Source organism: Diceros bicornis, chromosome 11 (genome assembly GCF_020826845.1).
Source record: "Diceros bicornis minor isolate mBicDic1 chromosome 11, mDicBic1.mat.cur, whole genome shotgun sequence".
In the NCBI taxonomy this organism is placed as follows: Eukaryota; Metazoa; Chordata; class Mammalia; order Perissodactyla; family Rhinocerotidae; genus Diceros; species Diceros bicornis.
The window spans coordinates 53,833,138-53,854,060 of record NC_080750.1 but is presented as its reverse complement, the minus strand read 5'-3'; the positions used below and the strand labels follow the sequence as shown (position 1 = coordinate 53,854,060).

Sequence of the window (20,923 nt, the reverse complement as noted above, 5' to 3'; positions counted from 1 at the left end):
TAGAAATCATGAGAATAGACCTCATAGAGACACATAAAATAGTATTTGTCACAATATTGTTTTATGCAGTAATAAATTATCATAAATATACATACATAAAGAATATTTTTTAATACAAATATGTCACAATGCTGACACTGAGTATCTTCGGGAGGTGATATTATGTGTGATTTTGATTTTCTTACTTATGTGTTTCCCTAATTTCTTGGTATTCCATATTGTCTTCTACTTATTTCCTCTTCTTCCAATTTTTTCTTCATATTATCGTTATTTTGTTCACAGTTTCTCTTCCCTTCTATGCATTATTAAGAACTATGAAGAGTGTGAGATTTTACCCCATTGTAAGCAGGCAGATTAGTGTGTCTCCGTTCCATGGGTGCTGGTAAAGACACCAGAGTCCCGGGTCAGAGACAAAGAACTTGATTACCCATGGCACAGAAAGCAGCATGGAGCATCAGCATATCTGTCGATTCCTCTTGCTGCCTGTCCCATGGGGCAACCTGTGTGGGCCCAGCTAGACCTGCACACACTGTAGGTTACATTACAGGAGATAAATTCTGAGCTTAGGTAATTCAGGTCTTTTATAATGAGTAGTAAGCCTACCTGCATTTAGCTCGTTATCTCTCTTATAGAGGACAGTGAACTAATTTGCCCTGTCTTCTGTAGAGAGACATATCTCTCTATGTTCCAAAACTATTTACAATATACTTATCCTTGAAAAGATTGTCTAGAACAAAGGGCTGTTGGTGCCATATTTGTAAGATGTACAGAAATGGGAGGCTCACATGGAGAATTGACTCCCAACATACCTTATGTTGTTTATAATAATAATACATTTTTTCTATTTGGAGAGAGAAATGAGATTTTCTGAGAGAGAGAAAGAAACGTACCTTTCTGAAAGGAACCTAACCAGTTAGGGCAGGATTCTCTGTGGCAGTGACACTAGTGCTGATATCTGAAGAATTTATAGCAGATTTAGACAAATATGACAGACAGAGGGCAAAGTAGTGTGTAAGCCCTGCACTGTGAGAAAGCACATAAAAACAACGGAATGAAGAACAGCATGGCTGGAACCCAGGAGCCAGGGGAGAGCAGTGTGAGAGGAGGCTGCAGAGATGGGAGAGGCAGACAATGCTGTATCTTCCAGGTCAAGTGATGGCCTTTGTTGTATATCCAAAAATCAAAAGGAAACCATTGAAAGTTTTGCTTTTTGTTGTTTGGTTGACTTTTTTGTTGTTGTTATTTCTTGCAAGAGAGTGACATAATTAGACTTTCATTTTGAAAATCTCTTCTGACTTCAATGTAAAAAGAGGAGCCAGAAGAGATTCAGAGAACCCATTAATGTTGTTCATAATATCATAATTTTAATATAGAGTTAATGAAATTTATTCATATCTGAAGTTTGAATAAAATTTGGCAGCCACTTTTACTTTTTTTTTTCCAGAGAATACCTTTTCAGCAAATTTATCAATGCGTGGAGTTGTTAGTGCTTTTGTACTTAATAGGATACTTGTAAGAGGTATAAATTGCTTCTTATGTGTAGTATTATTCAACCACAACCTCCTTGCATGAAGGTTGGAGGAAAACTAAGCACATAGAAAGGCTTTTCCATGTTAGTGGTAAGAAAGTTCTTCATATCATATTGCGTACAAAGCCCTGTATTTTTAATATACACATAAAAAAGCAGAGTGAATGAATTCAACAACAGTAAAAAAAAAATACATCTATCTATCTATTGCTATCTCTCTCTCTATCCCTCTATCCAATCATCCGTCCATCCATCCATAGATCCTTCTATAGATCAAATAGACTATTTCCTCATGAAATTAAATTAAGCAATTGAGTTTTTTTTTTTTGTGAGGAAGATCAGCCCTGACTAACATCCGTGCTAATCCTCCTCTTTTTGCTGAGGAAGACCGGCTCTGAGCTAACATCTATTGCCAATCCTCCTCCTTCCCCCCACCCCCAAAGCCCCAGTAGATAGTTGTACATCATAGTTGCACATCCTTCTAGTTGCTGTATGTGGGACATGGCCTCAGCGTGGCCGGAGAAGCGGTGTGTTGGCGTGCGCCTGGGATCTGAACCCGGGCCGCCAGTAGCGGAGCATGCGCACTTAACCGCTAAGCCACGGGGCCGGCCCAAGCAATTGAGTTTTTAAAATTTCACCTAGATCTTATTTCAGTGAGAAACAAATCAGGTAATGGCCACTGAAATTGACATTTTAGCAACAAAAATCTCCCAACATTACATTTTACTTATAAAACATAAAACAACTTCAGAGGAGTTCATGTGGCTGGATTTTGTGAAAGAAACTTCATTTAAAAATAAGGCTCATTTAAAAGATAAAATGAATATTTCAAAGTAAATTGGCTTAATCATCGTATCCTTACTTACAGTTTTCATGTTACCAGAATTAGTCTTCACTTGACTGAAAAATGTGAAATTATGTGAGGAATACCTGAACACTTTAGCAGAAAAAGTACTCTTCAGAATATGACTGATGATTAATATTCAAGAGTACACAGTTTCGAAATTTTCTTGATAAAAGAAATGTCTTGCTATTATTACCAAAATAATATAACATTAATTGATAACTCATAGAACATCTTTAATTGTGTCTTTTTACATCAATTGCTATTTATTAAACATTGATAAGTTAATGCAATGAGTTAATATATTTTCAGGTTTATTTCTGTGGTTCAGGGATATATATGTCCCCTTAAAAAATGTATGTCAAATGCAATTTTCCAAAAGCAATAATGGTGATGAATATGATATGTGAGCTTCTGTCACTATTTAGGAAACATCACAATTCATATTATCTTGCTCTATACTTCTATATCCGTGCACCTTAAGTGTGTAAGATATATAAGAGAAGTGCTGAGAAAGGAAGAGAATAAGGACCTAAAAGACCAACAGAAATCCGGAAGACCCAATAATAATGAAGGAGGTGGATCCAATTTCCCAACAGTTTTCTGAGTCACTCCAATTAAGAACCCGAAACAGGCTCCTCCTGCTCTTCCAAGGAACTTAAAACCTTTAACTGTGTCATCTATAGCAAACCCAGCATTAGGAAATATACAAGTGGTTAATATAAGAGAAATAATCTTTTCAGTGAAAGTAAACACAAAGCATAAATTTAGTACTCTAAACAATGAAATTAACAGTATATAGAGAAGAGATCCTAATTATTGCCAATTATTCATGTTTTTTAAATAAATATTTCTTAATATAAATAAATTTCTTGATCTATAGAAATATAGAATATTTCTATATTCAAGAAATCACAGGGAATATAGAACTGATTAAAATTTGTAGAAATCTCTGCTCTGAAGGAACTTATATTTCTAGTGGGGGTAGACTGATGATAAACAAAATTTACAGGATGGATAGTAAATATTAAGTAAGCTAATGCAATATAAATTGTTTTTTATGTACACCAATGGATTATTTTAAAACGATATTCCAATTGCCAGGCTAAAGTTTTCTTACCACTCGCATGCCTAAGCTAGGGTAGTGTGAGTAGTCACAGTCTGTGTGAGAATAGAAAGTCCTGGGCAGGCGCCGTGGCTTAGCAGTTAAGTGCATGCACTCCGCTACTGGCGGCCCGGGTTCGGATTCCGTTGCGCACCGACGCACCGCTTCTCCGGCCATGCTGAGGCCGCGTCCCACATACAGCAACTAGAAGGATGTGCAACTATGACATACAACTATCTACTGGGGCTTTGGGGGAAAAAAAAAAAAAGAATAGAAACTCCTGTGTGTGTGCATGTGTGTCTACACAATAGGTAGAGTGAGACATTAATGGAATCCTTAAAACAGCCCACTTACTCTCTTTAGCAAGTGACAAGTTGACATATTTATGTATTTTTTTAGTGGCAAATCTAATTAGAGATTGTGTTTTATATTTAAATTTTAGTTTTTAAAAGTGATCTTAAAAGAAATATTTTCAAAAACATGATGTTTGAGGACAAAAATAAATTGATCTCATGGAAGCATGTCTTATAGGATAATGCATGTTAACTTTCTTGTCTATATTTCATCTTATGATCATTTGACAGGAAATGCAAACGTTTTCCATAAGTGCCTTCTATGTTAATCTAAGTGTCTGACCTTTTCATAAAGCAGTAATATTTTTTTAGTCATTTCTCTGTGATTTATCTTCTCTCATGAAAGGCTGCCTTTTATTTTTTTCATTTTTATGTGCCAGCAGAATTATTAAAGAGCTGTCAATTGAACTATGGCTGTCATTGTCCCTTTTTACAAGGAGAGAATATTAAACAGGATTTATGTCAATTTTGTAAGAATAGCTCCTTTCTACATACAAAACACTTGTTGCTTATAATGATAGAGTGAAATACTATAATCGATGATGATAGAACGCCCATACTAATAAGCATAAACAGTAAATGAGGTATGTTGACAGCTTTTAGGTATATAAACGTTTATTACTTTGTGTTTATGGCTCAATCTGTACTACTATTCTTCTTCCCCTTAGCCCCCACTGTTTTGAGAAAAAAATCGTATATTTTCTTTGTAATTGTATTACAACACTTTACTTGTGAAAGGGCAGTCATGCTTCTAGCAAAAATTTTTTCCTGGAGAAAGTCACCCAAATTTATCTAGCAGTAAAAGGATTAAATTAAAAATAGTATGTAGAATTAAGGAACAAGAGAAATAGCAATTTATTAAAAAGAGTCCAAAAGAGAATAACTATAACTTTGCATCATGGTCCATATTCCTCATTGAAATATTTTGTTTTGCCATTGTTTAAATGAAAATTTCTTAACAGACTGAGTAAAGACCACTACATTTTGCTATGATGATTCTTCTCACTCTATTAATTGATGTACACTTTATGTATGTACGAAACATTTTCAAATATTATACTGAAATCTTTTTGAAAACTATGTTCTTACATATGCTTAGACTAATAATTCAAGCTTGCTGTGGGGATCAGCTTGGAGGAAAAAGCATTGCTATGGAATCCATTATTTTTCAGTTGAGCAAGGGAAGTATAAATCTTGCTATTGTATTTAAATGAAGCAACACATACTAAGAGCACACAAGACTCAACAGATATTTGAAAATAAGGAGTTCTGGATTTTATGAAGAAACTACATAGAAATGGTAGATTTCTGAAGGAAATATTTACCAGGATCCACAGCCTTACTATAAGAATATTTAAACCACTGAAATACTTTTGGTTCTTCAGTCAATCTTACTGAAATCTTGTAGGAAAGATTTCTGATCCCAGTTCAGGAAAAAAAAAATTAGGAGTGATTTAATGATATTGTCAGCAATCTCTCTGCATCTACAATGTTGATACAATTAGGAAGAAAAAATTCACAACATTCATTTCCTGAAGCACTTTGATATCTCTGGGAATAAAGTAAAGATTTAGAATACAAGTGGAAATCCATCGAATTGCTCACACAGGCATTGAGAAGGACTAGGAAGTTACCTGTAAGCTAGTACTCTCAGGGCCTCAACCCATTAATTCAAACCAAAGCATCCTTGCTTACACGTTTAAACATAAAACTGACATTCTTTTTTTTTTTTTTTTTTTGCTGAGGAAGATTAGCCCTGAGCTAACATCTGTTGCCAATCCTCCTCTTTTTGCTGAGGAAGATTGGCCCTGAGCTAACATCTGCCCATCTTCCTCTATTTTATATGTGGGATGCCTGCCACAGCATGGCTTGATAAGCGGTGCATATGTCTGTGCCTGGGATCTGAACCTGCGAACCCTGGGCAGCCGAAGTGAGGTGCAGGAACTTAACTACCATACCACCGGGCCGGCCCCTAACGTTATTTTTTTAATCTAATAAAAGACTCAGGATAAAAAAAAAATTGAACATTATTGGGATGAGAGAATCTTTAACAGAAGTTTGTAAATTCTACTCTGCTGTAGCATATAAACCTTAAGTAGAAAGTAATTTAATTGTTCCTTAGCATTATTTCCTTTATAACTAATTTCTTGCTTATCCTTCTTTAAATACTAATTTTAGAATTATTTTTTAAAGTTATGTTCAACAAATAAAAAAATAGGGACAAAAATAGAAATTAACAATAGAAGAAAATAAAACCAAAATTATAAATAAAAAGATATTTATTTTCATTGGTAATCACAGCAGTGTATGACACAACGCTATATCAATTTCGTCAATGAAATTAAATTTTTTTAAACCAATAGTATGAGGTCATTTACCATTCAGATGCTGCTGGCAAAAATTTATCATTGGAACTTGCAATAGTGAAATATTTATCGGACATAAAAGTGACCCTGTGTGTACAAAGAATTTCAGTTCACTGACACCAATTTATTTCATGATATAAGGATCTCCTTCTTCAGAATTTTTCAACCTGTTGGCCATGAATACCTTGGAGGCTATGGAGTTATTGCCAGGCTTATACATATTGCATATACACTGTGAAATATTTGCATCAGTTTTCAAAAATGTTATGAGAAACAAAATAAAAAGTAGCTCTTTGCCGTTATGTAGTTTCTTAATGAACAAAAGTATACTACTCTCCTATCAAGTGGGAGTTCAAGGAGGATTTTTTTTTGTTTTTGTTTTAACTTTGTGGGATAGGTTGCAAAACACTATTATAGAAGACAGTATTTGGCATCTTCCTATACCATATCTGCACCCAAGGAAGCCCACCTTGTCCATCTGAACTTAGAAGCTTTTCTTTTATGACGTGTAGCTATGAAATACATATTAGATCTTTCTTTAGCGAACTTGCTGCCCACTGCCACTGGCCTCCATACACCTCCTTTGAGGGATTTAAGCACTATAAAACTTGAAATGAAGTCATTCTAAATTTTTGTCCTTTCACATGTAATCAAAACATCGAATCTAGAGACAGACTAGCAATTTCAAGGCAAGATCAACAATGAGGACAAGCAGACGGTTCTTGACAAGTGTAATGAAATCATCAACTGGCTTGATAAGAACCCGAATGCAGAGAAGGAAGAATCTGAACATCAGCAGAAAACTGGAGAAAGTCTGCAACCCCATCATTACCAAGCTATACCAGAGTTCAGGAGGCAGGCCGGGAGGAATGCCTGGGGGCTTCCTGAGAGTGGAGCTCCTCCATCTGGTTGTACCTCCTCTGGACCCACCATTTAAGAGGCTGATTAAGTTAACCAGAGCTTAGATTTAGCGTTGTTCCATCCAAAACATTGAAGGACCCAAATCTGTAGCAAATTCCATGGCATTTTTACTGTTGAGCTGCTATAGTAAATAACTAGCCATTCTTGATACTTGAATATGGAATATGTGCTCAGGGAGAGGAAAGAACATTGCATTTTATAAGAACTGTGTTTTAAGTGAAAAATGCCATGTCTTAATAAAACTGTATTTAAAATTGGAAAAAAAATCACATATGTATGTTCAGTAGGGCTTTGCCCTTCTAAGTATAATCCAGAGGATATTTTTGCAGAGTTTGAGGTAACAGTTCATTAGCTACTAAATTACTAAAGTAGAACTTGAGGAGTTTTTTTTTTTGGTCTGAAAATAATTGTGACGTAAATACCTTTTATTAGTTTCTCCTGATCTCACTTAGGGGAAGAGGTGAGGGGGTCATAGGAAAAGGAAAAAAATTAAAATATCTCTTACCAGCAGTTGGGTTGCATGGAGATGAAGGCAACATTTAAAAATTCTGTCAAAGATTAAAGTCTGAAAACTAAGTTCAAATAGGTCATTAGGAAAAACAGATCTCAAACCTTTTCACAAAGTGATTTCAAATGAGATCTGGAGAACGTAGCCTGAAGCAAATGCCAAGGGTGACAATTTTCTGTTAAAATATGTATAATTTTCTTATCCTTAAGAAAACTGACGTTCTGCAGATGTGGCCATGCATGCTGTGTGGCTCTAAGTATGCTGACACGATCCTCAGAACCCACAGGGTTCTCATGATTATTGAATATAAAACTCCCTGAATAATTCATAAACTGCATTTTAATCTCTTCTCATGTTCTATATTTAGTAAAGCTTCACCAATTACTCAACATCTGCATTTCATTCCAATCTAAGGGTTTGTAAAATTTAGCTTCACTAAAGGGATTATTATATCATAATTTATTCTCTCTTGATGACAATGATAGAGATGCTATTCAAACAATAATCTTCCCACAAAAAATTCCCTAGAATTGAAAAAAATCTGTCTACTAATCATTAACTCAGTGGTTGTGTAAATTTATGTGTGTAACTTCGAGAAGAAAGATGTTATTTGGTTTCTCAGTAGGATATAGACATATATGCATACTTGCTTAAAGTGAGTTATAAAAAAAAAGTTTAATACCTTCATGTGATTTCTATTAGTTATTCTAAATTAGAATGGATATTGGAACTCTTTCATCTTGCATATTAGGAAATTCACAAGCATGCCATTGACTTCAACCTATATTATGTTGAGAATGATGTTTCTGCTTCCTTTATTTCTTCACACTTTCAAGTCCAAGATTGAGGTTCTATGCTGGGGAAAATAGAGAAGTTAATAAACATTTTTAAAAAATAAATATTACTTAGAGTAGTTGAATTGATGTCTGATTTGAAACCAAGAAGGCTGAAAGTTACTTTCTACCCTTTCACTTTTTGACTGTGTTAAAATGACATGTATTTTAGATATTAATATGTCTAGATTGCTTCAAATATCTGTGTTATTTATGGTCATGTTATGTTATAGCAAATTTATCCCCAAATTTCAGTGGCGTAACACAATAAAAATTAACTTATTATGTACATATTAAACCAAGAAGGCTAGTGCTGGGTGAGGGGAGGCTCTCTTCCTTCTGTTAATTTAGGAACAAGACTCTTATTCTAAGTATACTTATAGAGTTCCTTTCTCTACAAATACCATAGTAGTAAATAGACTTAGCTCTATGTCTGTATCTACTGAAGTTTGTGGGACAGGGTTACCGTAAGGATATATTCAGTCTGTTGTTGGGAAGTGATTAAAGGAACTCAGGAATACCCAAATCTTTCACCAAGGACACATGTGCAAAGAAAAAAACAATGTAAATGAATTAATACTTATCCCATGCTGGAGCTTCAGCATAGAACCCCAGTGCATGCCAATCTGCTGTGCTATAGCCCATGGAACACTTCTTTACTTAAGCTTAGATGTCTAGATAGTATATCGATAGGATTAATATAAATGAAAGCCTTTCTTTTCCTACTTATACTCCAAATTCTAAGTAATCCAAGCTTGAATTTTATCAAACCAATGTAAACAAAACAAATACATAAAAAACAAGCAAACAAAGCTTCCAACAAGGAACACAAAGAAAGCACAAGAATGTTACTATTTGATGTAAAGTTTACAGCAGAGTTGCAGTTACCCATTTGAGCTTCTGTTCGATATAGAAAGACAATGGCCAGCTCCCAGGAGAGCATCTTCCAGGCCAGTGTAATTTAGCCTTGGGAGCGCACCCCCAGGGACTCACTAAACTTTTATTCAGCCCAGAAATTCTACTTACCCTTTGGTAAATAAAATAACAGCAAACATTATAAATCATTAGCCATCTTTCTGCCCCTTGCAGACAGAACTAATGGGGGTTGGGATATGTGGAGTGCTCTTCGTCTACTGAATGTTTTATGGCCTCCAAATGGTCAGAAAAAACTGTCAGAAGGGCAAGGGAGACTGTGGCAGAGTATTTTTCAAAGGAAATTAGCGTGAGATTGTAGATTAAATGGATTTTATTATTCTAAAAAGTCAAGTGAGAAACAAAAGATGCAGTAAAATAGCAATGTTTTTAAAAGAGTTAAAATATTGTTGAAGAGAAGGAGCCTATATAAATCACTTTCCTCATATAGTTGTGAGGAGCCCAATTGTTCATTTCCTGGTGCTTGCTTCCTAGATGAGTAATGGAGAGCATATTAAACATTCTAAAACACAAGGCTCAAAAGAGTCCTCGATAGACTGAAACTACTGAAGGAAATAATGTAAAGTGCTTTGTCATGTTCCTTTATGCTATAGTACAAAATAATTGTTAGGAAAAATAACTCTTGTTTGAATTCAGAGCCAATTTTATTTTTTTATTTTATTCTAATTGACTAGCTTTTAATATGGCAAGCCATAATGACTTTTAACAAGGACTTAATGTACAAATTATTTATAAAATTTTTTTCAGTAAGAAAATAATGCTATAAAATTTCTACTTCTTAAGTGGACATAGAGCTAAGGTAAGAAAATAGGAACCATCCTTAGTGCTTCAACCAAGGAGCCCTACCCTCCCTCTCCTCTTCCCCCCCTCCTTTTTTTCCTTTCTCCTTCCCTCCCTTCCTTCCTTCCTTCCCTCCCTCCTTCTCTTCTTGCGTCCTTCTCTCTTCCTTTACTTCTTTCTCTCCCTCCTTCTCTCTTTCCTTCTTTCCTTCCTTCCTCCCTTCCTTCCTTCCTTCCTCTTTCTCTCTTTTTTTCTTTTAGAATTAAAGGGGTTGATTATAGTAATCATAGGACAAAATACATTATCAATGTGAATTTATGCCTAGGATTGATTAAGGCATTGCTCCAAACCAGGGACTCCATGACTGAAGCTCCTTTGTTGTGAGAAAGGTAAAATCTCTCTTTTTCCAACTATCCTTCCTGTAGCAGGCTGATGGTGGCCCTAAAGATATGTCCGCATCCTAATTCCTGGAATCAGTGAATATTATCTTATATGACAATAGAGTGAATATAGTCATGTGTTGCTAATGATGAGGATGCATTCTGAGAAATGCATCCTTAGGCACTTTTGTCCTTGTGTGAACATCATAGAGTGTACTTACACAAACCTAGATGGTATAGCCTACCATACACTTAGGCGATATGGTACTAATCCTATGAGACCACTGGTGTACATGCGGTCCATCGTTGACTGAAACATCATTATTTGCCACGTGACTGTATTTCCTTATGTGGTGAAGGATGTGATTAAATTAAAGATCTTGAGAGGAGGAGGTTATCCTGGATTGTTGGAGTGGCCCTAAACATAATTAAAATTTATCCTTATAAGACAGAGACAGAGGGAGTTTTGACACAGACGCAAAGAGGGGAAGATGATGTAAAGATGGAGCAGAGAGAGCTGAACCACAAGCCAAGGAATGCCAACAGCCACCAGAAGACAGAAGAGGCAAGAACAGATTATCATCTAGAGCCCCTGCCCCACCCCACCCCACCCGGACCCCGCCCCCAGACTGAAGTCCCACCAATACCTTGATTTCAGCTCAGTGAAACTGATTTTGGACTTTTGACCTCAGTAACTGTGAGAAATTAAACTTCTGTTTTAAACCAGAAACTTTTTGGTAATTTATTACAGCAAACATAGAAAACAAATACATTCCCTAATTTCAGAAACTCTATTTCTGGAAGTGTGATCTAACCAAAACAAAATCAGAAATGTGAGCAAATTGCACAAGATCAGAACGTTTGGTGTGGTGACTCCAGAGGATGCTGTGGTTAAATTCAATTTATATACAATCCCATGCTGTGATTGAAATCATTTCTGTTGCTGCCCAATTGCTTTCTGCTTGCTTGTGAATGGAGGAAATCAACAGAAGTTAGAAGGCCACAAAACATAGGTCTTTGCTTTAAGTGGCTCTGTTGTCTCTCAAACTTAGCAGAAGTAGGGAAGGAGTGGGTATCAGGCACAGGCATGTCTCCTAATGGTCAGCAGATGTCATGGGGACAAGACAGAGACTCAGAATTAGGGGAGTATGAGTATAGGTTGGGTTAAATGAGAAAAATAACCTTATGGGGGGCTGTTATAATGGAATGATAAGTAAATAAAAGATGTAAGTTACAAAGGGCATGTGTGGGACACCAAACCAGTGGTGGAAGTGTGCTTGGGGGGTCAGAAAATATTTTACAAGAGAAATGACATCAAAGTTGTAAGATGATTACAAGTTGGCCGGCTAAGCTCTGGATTGTCCTTATTACTTCCCGAATCAGAGGAAAAGCTCACTTCGTGCTACACTTATCTTTTTGACTTTCAACAAATTCTGAGCTCCATGAATTCAATGACTCTACCCATCTGGTACCTCCAGATTGCAAATAGTTTCTGGACATAGTGTAGGGTATATTCATGGCTAAATAAATGAACAGTGTTTAGAAAGGTGCATAGATATTATTTATAGGTTAGAAGATGACAAGTTATTGGTGAACTAACGATAGGGTTTTAACGATGCCTAATTCAGTTCCTAGAACATGGTAAGTAGCTGTAATGATAAGTAATCATATAAATAAAAATAATAAATCTGTTTTAAAGAGTCTTTCTGATAACCTTTAGATATCGTACAAGTTATTGAGATAGTGTTTCTTGAAGAACATTTCCTAGTCTAGCAAATCTCACTCCACTCCTGATATACCAGAAGGAGACAACACACTCTTAGAAGTATATGCTTTCAGGACAGGAATTAAATACAATTGGGTGAGAGAAAGATACTATGGAGTTGTCGGGGTGGGGGAAAATCCCCTTTCTTCCCTTCCTGTGTTCTTATGGCTGGACTGATAGTAAAATTGACACAAGACCAGGTTAACAGGATAAAAATCCAATTTAATTATGTGCACACAGAAGAATCATAAAGACGATGCTCAGAGAGTGAACAAAGCAGGCAGTATATATATCTTTTACACAAAGAAACATAAATTTATGAAGAATTGACAGGACAAAGAAACTTAGCTTTGGGGTACGTAATTAGTGAGGAATGTAAGCAGAGTTTAGGCTTGAGGTAGTAAATTAGCAAGGTTTGTTTATTCCGATTTCTCAGCCTTGAATCCTCTAGCTCTGATGATAAGGATGCAGGGAGAGTACCTTTCACCTGGGAGATTTATTTCCTTCTTTCAAGGGAACAGAGACAAGAGGGTCAGAAAGCCCTTTTTGTTTCTCAAGTAACTTTAATTCAAAATAATCAATATGCCATTGTGGGATATTTTGGGGTGGCCTGTCCTGGGGCCCAACAGAGTCAAACACTCCAGACTTTCTTTTAATTTTATTAATTAGTTAACTTAAAAAATACTGTAAGAGCTAATGCATAGTGAAGGTTTTGTACTCTTTAACCTGTCTCTCAGCATACAAGGCAGGCTCAAGTAAAACATGGTAGCTTCTTTCTCCTTTCTTATTTCTATAACTTTTCTTTTCCAAGAAGCAGTAAGCAAGGAGGAGACCAGTAACAATGACTTCCATGAAGACAAAACATGGAGGAAAAGCTCTGCTTTCCTTTACCTGACCTTTGAATGACCTTTAATGACTGTTTTCTTAAATAAAATATGGCATTTAATTGTTAAATGCTTCTGCTAAAGCTGTCAGCTCTATTTGTTGAACAGTAGCTAAAAATATTTCCTTCTATTTAGAAAAGCAAAAATCAAAAGAATTTTTCATAATCAAGACATATTTTGATATATAAAATATATTTCAAATGATCAAACAGAATATTTTTCATGTCTTTTGATAGATGTTGCAACGTCAGGCATTTTCTTTTAGGTAGAATATTTTTCCCTGTTTAAGTTGCGTATCTGTCACTGTTGTTTTAAAATGTGAGTACATTTTTCCAAATATAGAGTCTCCTTGATCTTTAAGAATCACACATTTTTGTGAACTCAAATTTTAGTTCATACTTTGCTGAGTGTTGACACTGTAGAACGATTTAACGTTAAAGTAACAAAACAGTTAATGTCGGAAAGCTTGCTTTATTTATGACCGTTAATAATTGAAAAAACAGAATAATTTCCTAAATCTTATATTAAATATAGGAAGCTAGACTTAGCAAACATTCTTCTATTTGGAATGAAAATATACCTGTCAACATAAATTAAATAGAACCAATTCATATATTAGTCCATTAATGTCTGTACTGATTCCCTAAATCAGAATCACGTATATGGTGTTATATTATTTATTTCACTCAATATAAATCTAGGTTTAATTAGCCAGATATACTCTCTAGACAACAGTTATTGGTGGTGATAGATCTTTGTTTAAGTAAAATTTGAGATAGCTATGCTGTTATTTTTCACCTAAGTAAAACTGATCTAGAAATTTATGAAATATGGGAATGTGATTTTTCCATGACATTTAAAACTTTGTATGCACATTTACGGAAGGAAAAACACCAATGACAGAATGAAAAGGCAAACACTTGAAGTCTATGTCTACCAAATATAAGCAATAGAAGCTTGAGCAGTACAATTAAGCTCTTTCAACCTCCCTCTTCCTAGTAGCTTCAAAGTTTAGAGAGTAATACATACTGCCTACGATCTTGAAAATAATAGATAATATTGTAATAAATATGACTGGAACATAATAAGCTATCAATACATATGAAAATCTAACCTTGAATTTGTGTAAATACTTGGCTCGGTTCCTAAAATATTGCTTATGATAGTATCTTATTGCTTGAAATCAAAAAGTAATTTTCCAACACTTCTTCCAATGAATACATTTATAAATACTTATTAACTAGGTAATTGTTTTATCATACATAAAATCATGAATTCCCAATCTGTTGGTCTGCATTTTTCTGGAAATAGATTGACGAACATTTCTAGTCCATAATAACTCCTCCAAGGACTTACACAATAAGTATATCTTATACAATCTTATCTCATACAATCTTATCCATTCAAGTATATCATATCTTATAAGATTGTATATCTAATACAGTCAAGATCCTTTGCAGTTGAATATTCCTTTTTCATAGCTTAAGTGAAGAGATCTTTAGTAATTAAAATAATGTTTGAAATTAAATATGTGGAAACATTAAGGATTTAGAACAATCTGAATTTGACATCGTTTACATTTTATACATTTCAAAGTTGTATTATTCGTTCAATCCATTGAGAGTCAGATTGAAAAAGAGATTATATATCATTTGCAGTGATGTCTATTTTGAAATTTTGAAAGTATTAATGGTCAATAATTGTGAATATGCTCACTACTTAATAAAAATTATTTACTTGGCCAAATATATTATTCAAATATTATTAAAACTTGTCCATGATTCAGCCGGCCCCGTGGCTTAGCGGTTAAGTGCACGCGCTCCGCTACTGGGGGCCTGGGTTCGGATCCCGGGCACACACCGACGCACCTCTTCTCTGGCCATGCTGAGGCTGCGTCCCACATACAGCAACTAGAAGGATGTGCAGCTAATATACACAACTATCTAGTGGGGCTTTGGGGAAAAAAAAGGAGGAGTATTGGCAATAGATGTTAGCTCAGAGCCGGTCTTCCTCAACAAAAAGAGGAGAATTAGCATGGATGTTTTCTCAGGGCTGATCTTCCTCACAAAAAATAAATAAATAAGTAAATAAAACTATGGGTATAGGGAAAAAAAAAAAAAACTTGTCCATGATTCAAATCTTTAATTGATAACATAGCTTTAAAATAAGGTAATGAAACTTTCTTTAATAGAAAAAATAAGCCTCACTAACTGGTTTATTGTATTAGCGAGATCTATGTTCAAATATACCCGTCTTTGAAATAAACCTGGTTTGAATTATATTTTACCTAAGTAGCAGTATAACTGTGCAAAGTTGTTTTAAGATTTGTTCAAATAAAGTGGAACACTTTATAAATTATATAAATTATCCACTTCTCTTTAAACTCTAAATTCTGATGTTTAATTTTATTACTCTGTAAAATATATACTCTCTAAATCACTGATCACTTTGATTTCCTGGCAACACTACTGTATCATACCAGTTGGCCTGGTAAATGTAATTCATGGTGAAAATTTATTATTACAATAAATTTTTAGAATGTATTTAATTTATGGTAGGAATAGTTTTTAAAGATACATTTTTGTTAATTACTCCTGTCACTACATTTTGAAATATGTCTACAAGTGAGCTTTTTGTGTGAACCTTAGTTCTTTATAAAATATACGGAACAAGTAGATTTTCTATTCATGTTGCTAATACGCTACGCCAACTTATTGTGATATGATATTTGTTGTTTAATAGCCACATTATTAATGTTTTCATGTATAAAGTTTTTTATATTTGTATTTGTAGAGTATATCTTTTACTTAAAGTTAAAATTGATTGCTTATGCTATTTTGCTTCATTGCTCAAATTACTGTAATACAGAGCACAGAAGTCACATGAAGCAAATAGTCACCACTACAGTCTTAATAACTTCCATGTAAGGCTTTCTAACTTTTGGATAATTTTGTCACCCCAAAGATAATATACTGCACCTTGCTTATACCATCTGTCCTTTCCTAGGGCCCATGGCAAAAAAATTAAAAAGACAGACTTGTTTCTTGAAGAGTTACGGCCAGTAGGAAAGGAATCATGATTTGACGATCTTGTCTTGAGGAAGAATTCCTCCACAGCTCTGGCAGAACTTAAAAAACTGACTGCTTAAAGGAATTGAAATGTTAAGTGTATTAAGTAGACAAGAAATACATCATATTGCCAGCAGCTGAAATATTCACAGAATATCTCTGTTCACTTTAATGCTGTTTTATCAGATTATAATCAAATTCTTGTGTTGAAGCACAATCATTAAGAATTAAGTTAATATAGGTGCATAGAGAAAGAAGCAAATACAACCCAGAAATTGACTTAGATACTGATGGTCCCCTTCTAAGATAAATACATAATGAATCAATTGGCTTTTTATTCTTTTTGCATATTTATAGCCTAAAGAACTGGGAGTTTATAATATGTGATGTCAGATTCCAGAACTACAAGGTTTTAGAAAAATATGTAATCATTTATAGTATAAGTATGATATATTATTTATTTTTGTGATTTATTGATGGTGTTCCTTGACATTGTAATAAATATTATTTGATTCTTAGATGTACTTGCATGGAAATCGTGCCTTTTTAAAAATGACCATGTTTTATTTTCCCTCTTTAATTATTTATCACAAGACAAGGCTCCCTCCATACGTTTCATTTGCTATCTTGAGACAGCGAAGTTTTGCAACTTCAACATTCCTAGCAATCTCTTGCCCAATTCAGCATCATCCTTCACACCATGGTGATATATTTGTTTCACTTGGTAACACTAAGTCAAGTTCTAAAATTACAACATATGGCCAATATGCACTGTCTAAGCTTCTAATTTTTGATGAAGTTCTTCACATAAGTAATTTTCTTAAAGATTTATGGACCCATGGAATGCTCAGGATCAAATGAGCCATACTGATGAAGCTTAGCATTGTATAAGTCAAGAAATTAAGACCCGAGGAGGTGACTGACTTGCCAAGACTGATTAATGACACAGTCACATGTGAAACTTAAATTAAAATGAGGGTTGTTTTCTGCTAACCATTTTAGTAACATCATTTATGCTCTTTCCAAAATCAATGTAAATCCTGAAACATGGAAGTTGTGTTCAAATTATATTGTTAAAATGCACAACATGATTAACTAATCAGAAAGCCAAGTAGACCATAATTGAGTGAACAGATGTAGCAGTAATTAACATTGTAGTTATTAGAAAAATAAGAGCCTATTGAGCTTTCGTGTGTAGCTGATGCTGGTGACTTACATTGAAGACTAGAGTGAAGGGTAAGTCAGGCACAGAAGATAGCTCAGGTAATGAGAAGATGGTGTAGCTCAACTGCCTCAAAATAAGTCCTGTAAAGGAGCACTAGCAACAGTATAAATTCTTCTTTGTTAGTGTAATTTTCTGACTATTAGAAACAGAATAACAGGTATATTGGTATGAAACTAACTTAGTGCCTTGAATGGTGGAATATTTTAAAAGGAAGATTTTGAGAAAAAACTGTGACTTTATGTATCATAGATTATCATTTAATCGCTTCATTTCCCTAAATTCAAAAACATAAATTTTTTTTCTCTTTAGGAGAAAGGATTATGGCTGAATATAAGATGCCATTATAAAGTAAATAAATAAATTTTTAACTCATCTTCAAAGTACATATTTTTGAAAAATAGTTCTTTTAAAAAGTGCACCTTTAAAAAGTTTATTCTAGGGGCCGGCCCGGTGGCACAAGCAGTAAAGTGCGCATGCTATGCTTCAGAGGCCTGGGGTTCTCAGGTTTGGATCCCCGGCACGCACCGACGCACCGCTTGTCAAGCCATGCTGTGGCGGCATCCCATATAAAGTGGAGGAAGATGGGAACAGATGTTAGTGCAGGGCCAGTCTTACTCAGCAAAAAAGAGGAGGATCAGCATAGGATGTTAGCTCAGGGCTGATCTCCCTCACAAAAAAAAAAAAAAGGTTTATTCTAGCAAAGTTGCTGTTGGAAGAGTAATTTCTAAATCTTTTCAGAGTTTTGCAGCCAGCTTGAATTTTGTACTTCATTAATGGGAGCTAATCATTACTCTATTTGATAATAATTCAAAATAATTAACTGCTAATGGCTTTTGGTATATCAAAAAATTAGACTTACTCTCAAAGGTAAACATCTTTTACGCCTAGAATACTCAGAATAATATGCGTAGTGATGCTTTTGCCAAATCTGGTTTCTTACCTGTCATTCCTCCCACCACGGATGCCAGGCATCCATTCTGACAGCCTGAGCTAAACTTGCCTTTTCCTAAGCACTTTACTTGGCTCTTCTTGGTCTGTACACTGACTGCCGTGACTTCAAGTCTCACTTAAAACACATTGCCCTTCCTTAAATAGGACCTTCACAATATAATTAAAAATCAAACAAAAAAAGAAAGATAATCCCCCCTTAGATGCAATTATATATGTTTACCTATTACATATAATGCATAGATGTTAAATTAAATCTTAGAGATTTTCAGTTATAGCCTCATTTACTTCACTAATTTTCCTGAGAACAAGACAAACATATTTTAATAGATAAGAATATGAGTAATACTAATTCTGAGAAGCATTCCTGCTGCCAAACCAAACAAATTCTGAATCACAGGATAACTTTGATAAAAGAGACTCTAGAATGCAAAAATCTCTTCCACGGAGAGCAGTGTGAATAGAGATACCACATACAGTTGGATAGGTGGAGCATTGCGCAACTCTAAGGGGTACCTTTTACATGGTCTACTACGTGTGCAACCTGCACAACTGCACACAGCTATCCTGTTTGCAAAGTCTTGCTCAACTACTGCCGTTAGAAATGATCATCATTACTCAGAATTCCTAAAGCTCTTGTTAACAGTGCAGTAGATTTGCCCCTAAGTATCTGCTGTGTTATATTGTTCATTTTGTTTTCACATGTAAAAACCTTATTTTCTCTATTATAGATGTTTGATTTTTGAAATAAAGAATTATGTGTCTTATTTGTGCATAACTAGTGATTCTTACTATAACATTGTTAACTGATTTCTGAATTTTTAGAAGTACTTTTTTATTCAAATAATAAGATTCTTAGAAACTCATTTGTATTTGTACCCTAATTCCAACAGAATACATGCCTAGAAAAACCACATTCTATACTGCCCTTTGTGTGCTTAAATATAATTTGTCTTTCTACAGAAAATGAAATACACAATTTTCTTCATGTGTGAATTACATCAAACAATCTGAAATGATTTAAGAACACATAAAAACTATGATATTTAGAATCTCAGATTTACACTCAAATTTTCTAGACTGTTTTGTTAAATATAAATTCTGTTCTATAGAAACTGTGTTGTGATGACAAAATGCTAAGTGTTTTCTTTTGGATTTACCGAGTATAGTAAAAAGTTCCTGAGTCACTATTCTCCATGCATTATGATATGAATACTATATATTAAAACATGAATTCTGATTATGTTATCATCATATAATGTATTTATTTTAAAATAAACATAAGTAAATATTGTACTGGTTTAGGAAATGGTATAGTTTGGCATCAACTATTAGTCAAAATGGTGATGCAAATATATGCAATATTATAATGATGATAATGTTGACACTTCAGCAAATCCTGACCAGTTTTATTGATGTACTTCAGAAGTCTGAAGTTGTTTGTTGTTCAGCAATGTTGGCTTTGAAGGGAATAAGGATAACTAAAGTTTTTTACCTCAAAACCTATTTTACAAGTACATTGTAATTTCACTGTTTAAAACATCATTTCAATTTCAGGAATTTCTAATAAATCTTCAAATTTTTAAAAAGATTTCACTTCTAGACATATTTACTCTTTGAATTAAATGTGATAGATCTTCTAATGAGTCATAAAATATACATTTATAAAAGAAAGTCATTAATATAACAATCTTTTTGTTTCTATGTTTCATTAGGGCTGAGTGTATATGTTAGGAAAGAGGAAGGAGGTGAATTAAAAAGGAGACTTGTATTGGAGACATATATATATATAGGTGTGTGTGTGTATGTTTGTCCTAAAGCAAAAAAGATATATACATCCTGTGCTAATAAAATACTTTTTATTGATTAGAAATCTGAACTTGGTAATAATTTCTCCTAATGTATCTGAAAAACAAATAATTTGCATAATGTTATGCCTTGTTTTGAGGACACAAAGTGAAGGAATAATGCAAATAGAATATTTTATCTTTTTATTTCTCTCTGCTCCATTTCTATAATTTGTCTTGAAGTGATATAAAATAATGTTCCAGGTTTTGCAGTCGTTTTAATTTCCATTAGAATTTTGTGCCAATTATTTAATCAGTAATAGCAACATGATTATTTTTCCCATCGTATCTCTTATGAGATGAACTCTGTGACCAGGAAAGATTTTAAAGTGGTCTTTTGGCAGAATTTATAACATTAAAATGAAGAGAACATGTTTGGAACTATGATGGCCTTCATGAAAATCTTTTGAGAGAGAGGCAGTTGGAGTTGTGAGAAGAGGGCAAAGAGAAGATAATAAGCCTTTTATTAGTCCAGCCAAATTTTATCAAAATTTGAAACACATAGTTTGAACTTCTTTCCCAATAATGAAGATTAATACTGTTGCTTCTTAAGAGTCTTCTGTGATTACTTTTTGGAGGTTTGACTTATTCATGAAAAAAATGAAAAGCAAAAAGGAAGCAAATGTTTCTAGTAA

General features: G+C 34.2%; 1 protein-coding gene across 1 annotated transcript in view; it reads left to right on the top strand.

Moving 5' to 3' along the window:
- SPOCK3 (SPARC (osteonectin), cwcv and kazal like domains proteoglycan 3) overlaps positions 1 to 20,923 on the top strand; it is a 471,565-nt gene that overhangs the window by 279,564 nt on the left and 171,078 nt on the right. The window lies entirely within an intron of this gene.